The following is a 16,774-nucleotide window of genomic DNA, read 5'->3' as shown; positions in this document are numbered from 1 at the left end:
CTTACAACTGAGCCAGCCAGGTGCCCCAAGATCTTCATATTTCTTAATGAATTTATTCCTAGTTATTTTATTTATTTCCTATTTTGAGTCAGAACTTTGCTTTAATGTGTTACCTGACGCCTAGCAAACCTTCCTCTTTCTACCAGAGACATTTCCTTCTCTACTCTCAGTCCAGGTGCATCTAGGGGTAAAACACGCGGCTCAAGTCTACCTAATTAGACAATCACATTCCTCTGGCTATACTGATTGGTTCAGGAATTGGAAATAATCCAAGCTGGGCTGGTTAGAATGAATCCTGTGATTTATGGAAGAGCAACTGAGTGAAGTTACTCTTACTTTCCTGCTTGATTTGAGCCTGGACAGATGAAGACCTGGCGCTTCTAGCAGTCATCTTGCCACCACATGGAGCCTGAAAATAAAATCAAAATTAAAGAGGGGCACCTGGCTGGCTCAGTCGGTACAGCACGTGACTCTAGATCTCAGGGTCGTGGGTTTGAGCCCCATGTTGGATGTGGAGCCTGCTTACAAAGAAAGAAAGGAAGAAAGCAAAGAAAGAAAATGGCTGAGATTTGGAGAAATGCCAGGTTGGGATGAATCACGTGAGGCTCTGAATCTAGCTGTGTAGCCCATATGTTGAAGGGTAGCCAATACTTTTTTGCTAAAGCCAGTCTGAGTTGTGTTACTGGTCACCTGAAACCAAAAAATTCTTAAGTATACATTATGCATAAATGCTAGATTTTGGTCTGAGCCAAATTTTGTCTTACAAAGTCCAAGATGTACTCATCTAGCTCTACTTTACTAAGTATATTTTTAAAATTAGCAATGGATAATTGAATTTTATCAAATGCTTCTTTGGGCATCTTTTGGGATTATTCTGGTATTTTTCTTTGACCTATTAATATATAAATTATGCTAACAGACTCATATTACTTTTGTTTTGTTTATGGTCTCAGCACAGTGCTAAGCTTATGGTAGGACTTCAATGAATGAATGAATGAATGAACTGTTGTCCTCAATATACAAATATTTTAAGATTTTTTACATTGATTACTAAGACTGATCTCTCATTTCCCTTTTTAGTTTTATTTCAGGCAAGTTTTCACATCAGTGTTATTCACTGCAAATTTTTCTTCCTTATGCAATTGGATAATTCATTTTAAAAAGCATTGAAATTGTCTCTTTGCTCATTTGAAAATGTTCACCTGGAGAATCACCTATTCTTTGTCCTTTTTAGAAGATAGCTCCTTGACAATCTTCTTAATCTCTTTCTTCTTAGGTAAAGTATGTTAATTTGTATTTTTCTAGAAAATACCCAGGTTTTCAGATTTATTTACACAAAGTTTTCATAATTCTTTTAATTTCCTCTGTGTTAGTGATAATTTTCCCCTTCTTCTTTTTAATTTTTACATTGGGGTATTTCAAATTGATTTTAGGTTGTCTGAACAGGAGTTATATCCGCCAAACTAAAGTTGTACCAAGAGATACACAAGGCTGTTTAGCAAACACTCTGGTAGGGATGACGTAAACATGAAAAGAACTTTAGGTTAAGGATTTTTTTTTTTTAAGTCTGTTTTTGGAAACAACTGAGAAACAAAGGCATTTCAGTGGGGACTTGAGTGCCTTTAAGCCACTGAGAGCAGGCCTTACTCAGTATGCTCATTTCCCACTCTGATGTATGGATAAACACAGTATGCCCTGTAGAGACTCTCCTCAGTGCAGTTCACACTGATTTGGGTTCAAGGGATTAAGGACTTGCAAATAGTTAGAATTAAAATAGATCATTCTGAATCACAGCCATGGCATGGAGACACTACTGCGTAATCTCTTGAAAAAACAAAATCAGAATGACCAATGATACCACCAAAAGAAAAAAAAAAACAAAAAAAACTTCATTCCACTTTGCTATCTTACGGGGGTTCAATTCCAAAGCGGGCATGCAGGGCTACACTTCAGTCTTGCTACGTTAAGTATTCTCCTTCTGCAGGGAGTGCAGAACATCAGTATATAAATAATTGCTGCTTGAAATGGAAAAATAAAATAAAAAAGGGTGTGAAAAAGAGAAAATTGTCCCAAGTAGCAACCCGCCCCCTCGCAGCTGTAAATTACTCATTAGTCGTTAATGTCACTGTACCGAGCTGGAGCTGAGTCAGCCACCGCCCAGGCTGCAGCGAAGCAGAATCGCATCTCCCTCATCTTTTCATTACAGGGCTTTCACTTCATGCATCAGTACCAGAGGAAAGACCAATGCTTTGCAGCAGGAATTCCATCCAAGTTGACTCTGGAACAATTTGGTTCCAAGTGAATCAATTACTCACAGTAAAAACAAGAGGAGGAATTCCTTTCTTGCCAATTTTCTGTCAAAAATAATCTAGAAAGATAAAGGAAGAACAGATCTGCCTCAAGTTCTCTGGGATCTAGCTATTCTGATTCATTAATATATGCTTTGTTCCTTATGCACCATGTTTACAGGCAAATGCTTAAAATAGAACAAATAAAGTGAAATATTAAGATTCCTTAACAATTTTGAGTACTAATTCCTAATTTTTACAAACATTGCTATTTCTTTAAACCCTGTCAAATATGTATAAGGCTAACATGTTAATAAATATGCCTTCATTAATAAATAAAGCCTCTTAGGGGCGTCTGGGTGGCTCAGTTGGTTAAGTGTCTGTCTTGGGCTCAGGTCGCGATCCCGTGGTCCTGGGATCGAGCCCTGCATCGGGCTCCCTGCTCCTCGGGGAGCCTGCTTCTCCCTCTCCCTCTGCCTGCTGCTCCCCCTGCTTGTGCTCTCTCTCAAATAAATAAATTAAATCTTTATAAATAAATAAATAAATAAAGCCTCTTAATTTGCCTGGAAAAAAGATGTACAGTGATCCGTGCAATTAAATCACATGTTACATAGTTGTCATGTAGAACTCTTTATTGGTAGAAATAAAATTTAATATAATTAATGAGAAGTTTTATCACGACTGATTTCTTGAATTTTTATGTGATTTTTTTACTTGGTTCTTAAAGGCAAGCTAAATATTTTAAATAGGTCTTGCTCAAACTCTCTCCCCTCACTCTCTCATCTTTTCTGTTGTGTCTTCACACTTCTCACTTTACTCTTTCCACTTATCTAGGCATTATTCTGTTAATATTCTGATAATATTGTTACATTAATCCCTTGCTCTAATTATCATCACATTTTCAAAATATACCTGTATTTTTTCCCTCCTTTTATTGACTAGTTTGAAATATATATTTGCATTTTTTTCTCTTGCTACTGCTATATAATCAACAAGTGGGTAAACATAATCAGATTTCAAATAATGTAGAAAAGGTACTCACCCACAGTCCCTTCTGTGCAGTCTGTTTCCTTTGGGATGTAATGTGCAGAAAGATCACTCTGGAGGACTTCATCTGATGTGGCTCTGGCTAAAGCAGCAGCCAAAAAGGAAGGGCAATTACTGAAAGAAAAAAGGGCTATTTCAGTAAGAATTAGGAAATAATACATTTAACATTACTAATTAATTATTAACATATCTGTCTCAAAACAAAATTATGTCTTGAAACACCACTCAACATATTTATCGAGGGCACATTATGTGCGGCACATGCTGCCTGGGCACTGGGTATACACAGACATGCCCTCTGACCCAGTAGGGCTTGAAATCAAGGGAGACAGATGATAAATAAGTAAACAAACAGCATACAACTTAAAATTGGGATAAGTTTTATAAAAGAAAAACAGGATACAGTGATAGAGAATAATAGAGAATAAATTAGAATGGTCAAGAATCCATGTCTTGGATAAGAAAGAGTCGGTTCTGTGGGGGTGGGAAGTTGGGAGAGAATATTCCAGGCAGAGAAAACAGCATGTGTACAGATCCTTTCTGAGAGCTTGATATGTGTGAGGAACTGAAAAAAGCCCGGAGAAGATGAAGTATGGTGGATAAAGAGGAAAGATGGCAGGGAATAAGGTCAGAGGGACAGGCAACAGCCAGTTATATGAACCTTTTAGATCACGGGAAGGAATCTGGATCTCACTCAAAATGGAGTGGGAAATCACTGAAGGCTGTGAGCAAGAGCACACCGTAACCAGACATACGAACTAAATTACGACTTTGCTGTGCCAAAGGGAAGCAGAAAGGAGCAAGAATGAAGGAGGTGGCCAATAAGGAGATTGTTGTAATCCAGGTGAGACTGAAAAAAAGTGAGTATATTCTAAAGAAAGAAAATACAGAACTTGGTGATTATTGGAATACAGAGATAAAAGAATTAAGGCTGAGTCCTGGGTTTTGGTCTGAGCAACTAGGTGAATGGTGGCATCATTCACCCAGACAGAGAAACCGGGAAAAGAACAGATTTGTGGAGGCAAAGGGTAAAGAAGAAAACAAGAATTTTAGCATGTTAAGTTGGAAATATCTGGGAGATATCCTAATGAAGATATCAAATGAAGTGAAAATTATTAGATATTCTAGTGTGGAGCTCAGAGATGTTAGGAAATTTGGAAGTCACAAATGTATGGATGGTATTTAAAACTATTGAAATAGAGTATATTACATAGGGAGAAATTATAAAAAAAGAACTGCCTCTTGTTTTCCAAACGCTTTTAGAATAGGAAAGTTATCTCACGCCTCACCATTGTATGCTGGGGAGTTATGGGAAAGTTGTAGATAGTTTGCTTCTTCAGTCACCACGTTTTCACATCAAGTGGAATTATATTGAAAAAGTTTTCGTCAAGAAATTGTACCCAAGGAATCTCACCTGCACCTGATCTGAGTTCCTAAACCTCTAGCCTGAGCCTGATACCGTTAAGGGATGGAACTCTGGGAGACTTTATTGGGGGTGGGGGGTGGAGGGGAGTGTATTTTGTATGTGTGAAGGATGTGAATTGTGTGGCCAGAACAGACATGGCAGGGGCGCCTGTGTGGCTCAGACGGTTAAGCATCTGCCTTTGAGTGGGGTCATGATCCCAGCATCCTGGGATTGAGCCCCCAGCATCTGGCTCCCTGCTCAGCGGGGAGCCTGCTTCTCCCTCCTCCTGCCCTTGTGCTTTCACTTGTTCTCTCTGTCTCCCTCTCAAATAAATAAAATCTTTTAGAAAATAAAATTAAAATTAAAAAAAGAACAGACATGGCAGATTGTTTTTCTAAAACAGGCCACAACAATATTTCTGGTAGCTGGTACAGCTGCTTTGGCAGTTCCTTAAAATGTTGAAGTTATTATATAGCCCAGCAATTCCCCTCATAGGTATAGATCCAAGAGAAGTAAAAACCATAGGTATAGATCCAAGAGAAGTAAAAACATACATCAACACAAAAACATGTAAATGGATGTTCATAGCAGCATTATTCCTAATAGCCGAAGAGTAGAAACAACCAACTATCTATCAACTGATTATGGATAAATAAAAGGCAGTATATTCATACAACGGAATATTATTCAGCCATAAAAGGAATAAAGTATTGATACATGTTACAATGTGGATAAGCCTTGGAAATATCGTGGTCATAGAAGCCAGTAACAAAAGACCACATACTCTGATTCCATGTATATAAAAAGTCCAGAATAGGCAAATCTACAGAAAAAGAGTACAGTAGCAGTAGCCTAGGGCAGAGGGTGAGGGGAATAGGAAGTAACTGCTGATGGGTACGAGGTTTCTTTTCGGAGTCTGAAAATGTTCTAAATCTTGGGGCGCCTGGGTAGCGCAGTCATTAAGCCTCTGCCTTCGGCTCAGGGCGTGATCCCAGCATTCTGGGATCGAGCCCCACATCGGGCTCCTCCGCTATGAGCCTGCTTCTTCCTCTCCCACTCCCCCTGCTTGTGTTCCCTCTCTCGCTGGCTGTCTCTCTGTCAAACAAATAAATAAAATCTTAAAAAAAAAAAAAAACGTTCTAAATCTTGGATTGTAGTGATGGTTAAACAATTATGAATGTACTAAAACCACTGAATTGTATACTTTAAATGGGTAACTTTTATGCTATGTGAATTATATCTCAATAAAGATGTTTAAAAAATCATTGACTTTGTTAAGAACCATGGAAAAGTGGAGGTGAAAATAAGATTAGAATGGGTAAGTGGGAGGCAAGGAGGTGTGGCAGTAACTGAAAGGGCATTTGAGGACAGGGACAGTTTGTTCTTATTTTAAAATGGTGTAGAATCTGACTATACTAGATGAAATAATCTAGTAGAGAAAGGTTGATAGATAATGCAGGAGACAGGGGATGGCCAAAGGAGTGAAGTTCCTGAGAAGGCAAGAAGAGATGAGATCCAAAACATATCTGGAAATTGCTGACCTTTGATAGCATTTTCACCAGTTGGAAAAGAAATGAAGAAAATGGGTACAGATGCAGGTAGGTTTCTAGATTTCTTCGTAGGAAAATAAGAGAGTTCCCATCTAAAGGTTTGAGTCAACAATAACTTATTGAGGCTTACAGTGTTCCAGGCACTGTTCTGGCGCTCAGGATATAAATGATCAAAAAACACAAAAACTCCTGCCTTTGGAGCCCTCATACACTGCTGGTGAGAATATGAATTGGTGCAGCCACTATAGAACATAGCATGGAGCTGCCTCAAAAAATTAAAATAGAGCTACCATACAACCTAGTAATTCCACTTCTGGGTATTTACCCAAAGAAAACCAAAGCACTAATTCAAAAAGATGTATGCACCCTTATGTTTGTTGCAGCATTATTTACAATAGCCAAGATAAGGAGACAACCTGCATGTCCATCCACAGATGAACAGATAAAGATGATGTGGTGTATATATATATAATGGAATATTAGCTATAAAAAAGAATGAAATCTTGCCATTCACGAAAACAGGGAAGGACCTAAGTGAAATAAGTCAGAAAAAGGACTGTATGATTTCACTTTTGTGTGGGATCCAGAAAACAAATGAACAAACAAAAAACAGAAACAGACTCATAAATACAAAGAATAAACAAGTGGTTGCCAGTGGAGAGGGAGGTGGGGAAAACAGCTGAAGGGAATTAAAAGGTACAAAGTCCCAGTTATAAGTAAGTCATGGGGATGAAAAGTACGGCATTGGGAATATAGTCAATAATATTGTACTAAATTTGTATGGTGACAGATGGTTACTACATGTGGCGAGCTTTTCATAATGTACAATTGTTGACTCACTGTGTGGTTTACCTGAAACTAACACTGTATGTCAACTATACTTTAAAAAACAAACAAACAAACAAACAAAAATAACCCATTTCTGGAGCTCACATTCTAGAGAATGGCTTCTCAATGAAGTATGGGGTTAGATCAGTAGTTCTCAAACTTTTGCAGGCATCAGAATCACTTTGCAAGGCTTGTGAAATCACATTTCCAGAGTTTCTGACTTGGTAGGTCTTAAGTATGACTTCAGAATTTTCATTTCGAACAAGTTCCCAGATGAGGTTCATGCTGATGGTGTAGGGACCACACTTTGAGAACCATTGGGTTAGGTTATTAACTGGGTGGTGAGGGTAGAAAGTATATGGGGCAGGAGGGATTAAGAGAAAGTAGGTATGAAACAGTCATATCAGAGAGTAGGGCTGTCAGTGCTAGAGATTGTTTAAGACAATTTTTAAATAAAACCAGTCTTTCTGGTTGTACGATTTTTCTCCATCTATGGTCCATGTGCTGGGGTATGTGTTGGTAAAAAGAATGGTCTAGTTCATCAAGATTTGGGATTTTTGCAAGGTGAGTATTAACAAGTGAAGAAGAGACATTGAAATTTAGTATCTTTTTAAGCATGTGATTACAGTGTTAGACCATGAACTTTAAATTGGCTAAGAAAGAACAGACATGAATGGTAAATCAGTATGGTCTAAATGTAAGTAAACAACTGTAGTGGAGTACTTGGGCACCTAACCTAGAAGGATAAAGTATGTAGTCTGAGAACAGGATGCTTGTGTAAAGGATTTTGGAGCCAGTACAATATTTGTGATAACAAGGTTTAGGTCAGACCAAGAAAGTGAGTAGCTGAGTGGTTTAGAAACAGATAAAATGGCAATGTTTACATTTGAAGTCCTCAAGGGTAAAAAAAATTTAGAAAATTATCTTTATCATCATTCATCAGTATTTTTCAAATTGTAGGCTACAATCCATTAGTGGTTAATGAATTTATGAATTGTGACCAGCAATTTTTTTTTTTAATTTTACTTACTGAGAGAGAGAGCACAAGTCGGGGGGGGGGATGGGCAGAGGGAGAGGGAGAAGCAGTCTCCCCACTGAGCAGGAAGCCTAAAGTGGGGCTCCATCCCAAGACCCCCAAGACCCTGGGACCATGACCTGAGCCAAAGGCAGACGCTTAACCAACTGAGCCACCCAGGTGCCCCTGACCAGCATTTTTTAAAGAAGGAAATAGGGTACATGAGGTAAGGCTAAGTATTCTGTATACGTACATAAGTATATACTGAATCTTGATTATAATAAAAAATTTTTTTGAAAGCCACTGCCCTTTAGCAATTATGAAATAAATTGATGACATCCCTTGAAATCCAAATGCTTTATAAGCCATATTTCCATTTCTCCTTTCATGCTAAGTTAACGGAGTTTTTCTTGATAAGTCAAAATTTTTCCTCATAAACCTAAATAAACTCTTTGTCAGCACTGCTTGTTTTTACCTTTCTATCACGCTTTACTTTGACTAACTAGACACATCTAAATATTTTGCATAAGTGGACTTTTAGTATATACTTACAGATTTACTTGGTCCTTTTGTTTCAAAATTCATATTATAATTACCTAAAAACCTTTATTGTAATCTTATTCCCTAGAATTCCTTCCCCTACCAAAAAAGAAAAAGATATCTTTAGTGTAATTATTAAAATATCTAGGATCTAGGCTCACCAAAGGTAATAATATGAAAACTTTAGAGAATAAGGCAAGAACCATTAGTCTCATTAATGTGTCATCTGCAATACATTTTTAGTCACAGTTAATGTAATTTTTTACTTTTTGTCAGACAGAATGAAAATATTTTCAGTGAAGTAGGGAGGAGGAGTAGCTGACTAATAACTAGATATAAAACATCAAGCTAGACACTTCCCCCACACCAGCTATCTCTACCTGTCAGAAAGCTAGAACACGTAGCATGAATAAGTTCTTACGATTTTGACTCTGAAATGAAAGTGATTATTTCTGAAAAATCAGAATTGCAAATATATTTTAAAACACAGTCACATCAGAATATTTGATACAGGTCAAATAAAAGCTTATCATTAGAGCTTGTCATTTTTAAGAGAATTACCAGGAGTGACTAACATGATAATAACATAGCAAACTGCTTTATCATTTCTCATACAGCCCTGGACAGAAGCATTTAAAATATTGATACACAAAGGTCTCAAAGTTTGGCAAATACGCAGAGCAAGTATCAGAGAATGGCCAGAACTCTTGGCAGTTTGGAGAATTGAGGTTACAAATGTTATTACCTTGAGAACATTGCTGAAGTCGAGTAGGATTCAAAATTTTTTGACTTTTGCAGTGTGTGTCATTTTGAGAGACTGGCTCTTTTAGAGTCAAATTAATCATGTTAGGGCCCTCAAATATAGCCCAAGAAAGATCCTTTGCTATTTATATATATTAACAGATACTTCTGAAGTGCTTACTATTCCTATCTTCAAGCAATTCACATCCTGAGAACAAAAGGAAATGTGTTTTCATGCATACGAATTTATTACTTTCTTGTTTGTTTAGGCATCAAAGTACAGACTTTATATATTCATAGATAAAAATAAATCCTTGTCTAGTTTATATCTAAGCCGTACATAAATTATATGCATAGCCCTTGAACAATGTTGAAATACCATTAATTAGGGGTCCATTTAGCTTCAATTCCAGGTTTAGTCATATAAATAAATCATGCTACTTCATTAAAGCTATTTATGTTAAAGATGCATATTTGAACCGTGTATACTTTCTCAATGTTATATATTGTAAAGCAGAAATCCAGACTCTGATCAAGCTTCATAAACTGAACTCTGTAATCAATCCTTGCAGTGAATCTACTAGTTAGGAAAGAATCCTTCAGATTTTGTATTGCTTGTTTTCTTAAAGAGCCATACTTATACCATAACAATATTGTCACCAACTGGTTATGAAGCTTTATATTTCAAACAAGAGAATACTATTTCTTACCTCTTTAAAAATATTTATTTACAAGAACTTATTATTCTACTTCCATTCTATAGGCTGATAAGAGCCCAATCTACATTTTCCAATAGAAAAAAGAAAATGAGTCAGATCGGAATTGAATCTGAAAGTAGCTTTCTTCTAGCACTGCATATCGCCATCTTGGTACAGAGCAGACACCACAAATTATTTTGGCATAAAAACATTTACTTTGCGTTCATTTTCAAATATCATGCATAAATAAGTCCTGTTAGATGGACAGGATAGTATTTTAGTCAGATCTTTTTCTAAGTTGACTTGTTAGTATCTTCCACATGCATATCAAAACAATATACATTTTAAGGCTGCAAACTGAATTCTCATTATAAACCAGGCTAGGAAGCATTTTCATCACAATGCCAAACCTACACAAATCACTAAAGACATTATTAGATAAATTAGAGGTTTAAAAGTACATCCTTCCTGACACTGGCAATGTGGGCGTTGGCACAGCACCCACAGCTGTGTTTCAGCAGTCTTGGCAAAGCACTGCTAAGGTAATAAAAATTCTTGAAGGTGGGAAGTTTCCATCAATTAACTTTGAGAGACTCGTCTAGAGCAGCCTCATGTCAGCCCTCATGTTATGTTGATTCTGTCTACTCAGTACACCCCTGCTAGGGTGACAGTCACTTAAATGTTGAATTTCTGATTACCAGCACCCCCCCCCACCAACAAGTTAATCATATGAATTTTAAATCTAGAATAACTCATTAAACTAAAATTAAAAAGGCAATGTCTCCACCTGACTTGATATTCTTTTTCTTAGTGGACTAAACAGAGTTAAAATCAGGGCTGAATTTTTTCCTCTTTGAGCTATTTTCTTTCCTTCTATTGCAACCTCGAGGAATGCCACCTGGAGTCAACGGATTGTAATGCCCACACATCACAGATTCTCTTAGTTTGCGCTTCTGAATCTAAATGATGTTACCTACCAAATGACTAGTTCCTGCAGCTCTGAGTTTGGGGTTCTCACAACAGAAATCTCAGTCCCTATTGCTGCTATCAGTGTAATCTTAACAACCATTTGTTCACACTGACCAGGATGACATTCAAGCAAAAACAACAGTATCCTAAATTTTCTGTAAATAATAATCTAGATGCTACACACTTACTTACCCAAGGTCAAAATACCACTAGGGCCACAAAGCCACAAAAAGAAGAGAGTTTTAGCAGTAACTGTCTTTCTTGTCATCCTTCCTCCATGACCAAAAGGAATTAAACAGCACAAATTTACTGAAACTTGTCAATATCACCAATGTGACCTTCCTGTTGCTAAAACCTAAAGTCTCTTCTCCCATCTGACTCATCTAGGAGTTGTTAAGTGATGGGCTGCTATCTGTTCATCACGCCCTCCACTTTGATACACTTTCTTCTCTAGGCTTCTATAGATCATCACACTCTTACGTAACTCTTAGGATTCTGTCTTCTCAAATCTCCTTTGACGGTTCTTCCTCTCCTCCCTGCACTTGTAATTCCTCTCATTATTGTAAATCTTTTCCTTTTTGCATAGCCTTTATACTTTTCTAGTATACTACATGCATTTCTTATTAGGTTTATTGTTTATGTCTCCATTCTTTCCCCCCCTGACTGCAGATGTTTTTATCTGTTTTCAGTGATTGATGTCTAATGCCCAGATGAGTGCCTGGCACATGGTGATCAATATTTGCTGAATGAATAAACTTCTGTTTTTCTGATTTATACATGTTTAAGCCATTCCCTAACTCCTTAGAATGAATGTTCCTTAAGAGTAGAAAGTCAATACATTTATGAAAGAGCATTCCACATAACAATGTTGAGGTCTTACACGTAGGCTATGAAACAGGCTAGTATCAGTAAACAGGTGATAACCACTGGCCAAAAGGAATTATGGTCATATTTATACTTTTGTTGTCAACTCAAATGGTTTGTGCTGTAGACTGTAGTCCCTCTTATAAGAGATAATGTATTTAAATTTCAAATGTATGACTTTTTAATAGGAATTCTACTTCAATATCTTGAAACAATTGGCCAGTCTTAAGCAAGCAGGGAGTAGTAGGGGGACCCTGGGCTTGCCTCATCCTTCGAACACAGCTAGATCAACATCGAATCATTTTTTTTTTTAAGATTTTATTTATTTATTTGACAGAGATAGAGACAGCCAGCGAGAGAGGGAACACAAGCAAGGGGAGTGGGAGAGGAAGAAGCAGCCTCATAGCAGAGGAGCCTGATGTGGGGCTCGATCCCATAACGCCGGGATCACGCCCTGAGCCGAAGGCAGACGCTTAACCGCTGTGCCACCCAGGCGCCCCAACATCGAATCATTTTGAACAACTAAGAAATCAATCCGAGGATTAAGAAAACAACCTGCACATTTGGAGGGAGAGAACGTGGCAGATGAGAGGTTCAGAGATGTGAACTGGGGGAGAGAAAAGCCAGGGTGCCGCAGAGGGGAGGGAGCCCTTTTCCCAGAAAGAAGTCAGGGAGAGAGGGAGACCAGGAAAGAGAGCAGCGCATAGGGTTCCAGATGACACTGTGGTGTGAGGATCCCCTAGGTCGCACTGGGAGAGAATGCTCCCTTCTTGGAGTACATTTGGAAGAGGGTATTTTGCCTCTCCAAGGATAAAAGGCCCACTGGGCATCGAGTGCTGTTCCAACAGCAGGGGACGGAGGCGAGCAGAGGGCAGATAACCTGGTCACAGCTTTTCGCTCTGCTTCATCATAGATTCCAGCCACCATGTATGCGCCATGTGACTGCTTTTCTGGGACAGGACAGTGCCAGGTGCAGCACTGCAGGGCTCTCCTTGGGGGAAGGGAGAAGGTCCACACCTTGCCGGATCCTTTAAAATCTGGAGTTTTGAATCCCAGTCCATGGCCAGAGAAAAAACACAGGAGAACTGTGGTGCTGGGCATGCCCATGGCCAGGCACAGACAGGTGGAGGGCAGGGATCTGGCAGAAGCCTGGAACACAGGAGAGATTGTTTGCTTTTCTGTGATGGCCTCCTGAATAGCAGTGGCCCCAAGTTCCCCAGTCTAGGACAAGAGGGCGGGGTAACGCCATCTTCCACCCCCCTCACCACCACCCCCCATCCAGCATGGATCAGGGATCAGAAAGAAACACAGCATCTCCAGTGGAGGCTGGAATCACTTACACCACACCCCACCCCCTGTGCCTGGTAGGGGCATCTTTACTAAGGCAGGTCTGTGAGCCAGCGCATTGGGCCTCTCCCTCAGAAGACCAACACAGGCCCCCGCATGTACCAAGTCTACTGATCATAGAGTGCTCCAAAGCCTCAGCTCCAGTTCTGGTGGAAATAGGACCAGGCTTTCTTTTTAATTTGGAATTGGGGTTACAGTTTTTTGTTTGTTGGTTGGTTTGTTTCCTTTTCTCAGTTTTTGGATCAGGCTCCCCCCCACCTTTCCTTCTTTCTCTTTGGAATCAGGCTTATATATTTTTTGTTTGTCTCTTTGTTTGCCTTTTGTTCCTTTTTCTTTTCTCTTTTCTTGGATCAGCCTTTTTTTTTCCTTCCAAAAATCAGGTTTCCCTTAACAAACAAAGTACATCTAGTTAAAGGTCCAAACACTCCCCACTGCAAGCAAGGAGGAATTCTGTAGAGGACTGACCTGTAGGAAAGAGCAACCAAAACACAATAGCAGAGTGCACACAGCATACACCAGAAACACCTTCCGAAGCTCCAGGCCCTGGACAGTGTATGACCTCTTCTTAATATAGTATTACTCTCAGGAGCAGGAAACATAACAAGCTTTCATAAAAGCAAAACTAAGAAACCTAGACATAATGACAAGATGGAGGAATTCTCCCCAAAAGAAAGACCAAGTAGAAATCACACCCAGGGATTTGCTCAAAACAGATATAAGCAATATATCTGAACAAGAATTTAGAACAACAGTCGTTAAGAATACTAGCTGGGCTTGAAGGAAGCAAAGAAGACACTAGAGAAACCCTGACTGCAGAGATAAAAGACCTAAAAACTAGTCAAGCCAAAATAAAAAATGCTATAACTGAGAAGCAAACCAGCTGGATGTAATCACAATGAGGATGGAAGAAGCAGAGGATCAAATAGGTGATAAAGAAGATAAAATTATGGAAAATAATAAAGCTGAAAAGAAGACAGAAAGAAAACTATTAGCTCACAAATATAGACTTAGGGAGCTCAGCAATTCCACAGAGCAAAATAAAATCCTTATAGGAGCCCTAGAAAGGGGCAGAAGGCTTATTTGAACAAATTCTGGCTGAGAACTTCCCTAATCTGGGGAAGGAAACAGGCATTCAAGTCCAAGAGGCACAGAGAACTCCCCTCAAAATCCATAAAAACAGGTCAACACCAAGACATATCATAGTGAAACTTGCAAAATACAAAGATAAAGAGAGAATTCCCAAAGCAGCTAAGAACAAAAGATCCTTAACCTACAAGGGCAGACACGTAAGGTTAGCAGCAGGCCTGTCCACAGAAATTTGGCAGGCCAGAAGAGAATGGCATGATATATTCAACATGTTGAATGGGGAAAATATGCAGCCAAGAATACTCTATCCAGCAAGGCTGTCATTCAGAATAGAAGAAGAGATAAAGACTTTCCGAGAGAAGCAAAAACTAAAAGAGTTCATGAACACTAAACCACATCTACAAGAATTATTAAAGGGGAACCTTTGAGCGGGAAAGAGAGACCAAAAGCAACAAAGACTAGAAAGGAATCTACAGGGACAGCAACTTTACAGGTAATACAATGGCACTAAATTCATATCTATCAATAATTACTCTGAATGTAAATGGACTAAATGTTCCAATCAAAAGACACTGGGTATCAGAATGGATAAAAAAACAGGACCCATTGATATGCTGCTTACAAGAGACTCATTTTAGACCCAAAGATATCTCCAGATTAAAAGCGAGGGGGTGGAGAACCATCTGTCTTGCTAGTGAACATCAAAAGAAAGCTGGAGTAGCCATACGTATATCAGACAAACTAGATTTTAAAGCAAAGACCATAATAAGAGATGAAGAAGGGCACTATATCATAATAAAGGGGTCTATCCAACAAGAAGATCTAACAGTTATCAATATTTATGCCCCCAACCTGGGAGCAGCCAAATATATAAATCAATTAATAACAAACTTAAACTCACTGATAATAATACAATAATAGTAGGGGACTTTAACACCCCACTCACAGCAATGGACAGATCATCTAAGCAGAAGATCAACAAGGAAACAATGGCTTTGAATGACATACTGGACCAGATGGATTTCACAGATATATTCAGAGTATTTCATCCTAAAGCAGCAGAATACACATTCTTTTTGAGTGCACATGGAGCATTCTCCAGAATAGATCACATACTGTGTCACAAATCAGGCCTCAACCACCACAAAAAGATTGAGATCATATTTTATGCATATTTTCAGACCTCAACACTATGAAACTTAAAGTCAACCACAAGAAAAAATTTGGAGAGACCACAAATACATGGAGGTTAAAGAACATCCCACTAAAGAATGATTGGGTTAACCAGGAAATTGAAGAAGAAATTAAAAAATACATGGGAGCAAATGAAAATGAAAACATGACAGTTCAAAACCTTTGGGATGCAGCAAAGGCAGTCCTAAGAGGGAAGTATATAGCAATACAGGCCTAACTCAAGAAGCAAGAAAAGTCTCAAATAAACAACCTAATCTTACACCTAAAGGAGCTGGAAAAAGAACAGCAAATACAGCCTAAGACCAGCAGGAGAAGGGAAATAATTAAGATTAGAGCGGAAGTAAATGATATAGAAATCAAAAAACAGAACAGATCAACGAAACTAGGAGCCGGTTCTTTGAAAGAATTAAAAAACTGATAAACCCCTAGCGAGACTTACCCAAAAGAGAAAGGACCCAAATAAATAAAATCACGAATGAAAGAGGAAAGGTCACAACCAACACTGCAGATATACAAACGACTAAGAGAATATTATGAGCAATTATATGACAAAAAATTGGGCAATTTGGAAGAAACGGATAAATTCCTAGAAACATATAAATTACCAAAACTGAAACAGGAAGAAATAGAACACTTGAACAGACACATAACCAGCAAAGAAATTGAATCAGTAATCAGAAATCTCCCAACAAACAAGAGTCCAGGGCTGGATGGCTTCCCAGGAGAATTCTACCAAACATTTAAGGAATAATTAATATCTATTCTTCTGAAATTGTTCCAAAAAATGGAAGGAAAATTTCCAAACTCATTCTATGAGGCCAGCATTACCTTGATTCCAAAACCAGGCAAAGATCCCACTAAAAAGAATTATAGATCAACATCCCTGGTGAACATCGATGCAAAAATTCTCAAGATACAGGCCAACAGGATCCAAGAGTACATTAAAAGGATTATTCACCATGATCAAGTGGGGTGTATTCCTGGGCTGCAGGGGTGTTTCAGTATTTGTAAATCAATCAATGTGATACACCACATTAATAAAAGAAAGGATAAGAACCATATGATCCTCTCAATAGGTGCGGAAAAAGCATCTGACAAAATACAGCATCCTTTCCTGATTAAAAAAAAAAAACCCTCAAGAAAAGAGGGATAGAAGGAACATACCTCAACATCATAAAGGCCATATACAAAAGACCCACAGC

The sequence above is a fragment of the Ursus arctos genome, unplaced genomic scaffold, assembly GCF_023065955.2.
Source record: "Ursus arctos isolate Adak ecotype North America unplaced genomic scaffold, UrsArc2.0 scaffold_24, whole genome shotgun sequence".
NCBI lineage: Eukaryota > Metazoa > Chordata > Mammalia > Carnivora > Ursidae > Ursus > Ursus arctos.
The sequence above is the reverse complement of the archived record's forward strand: the minus strand, read 5'-3'. Positions refer to the sequence as shown.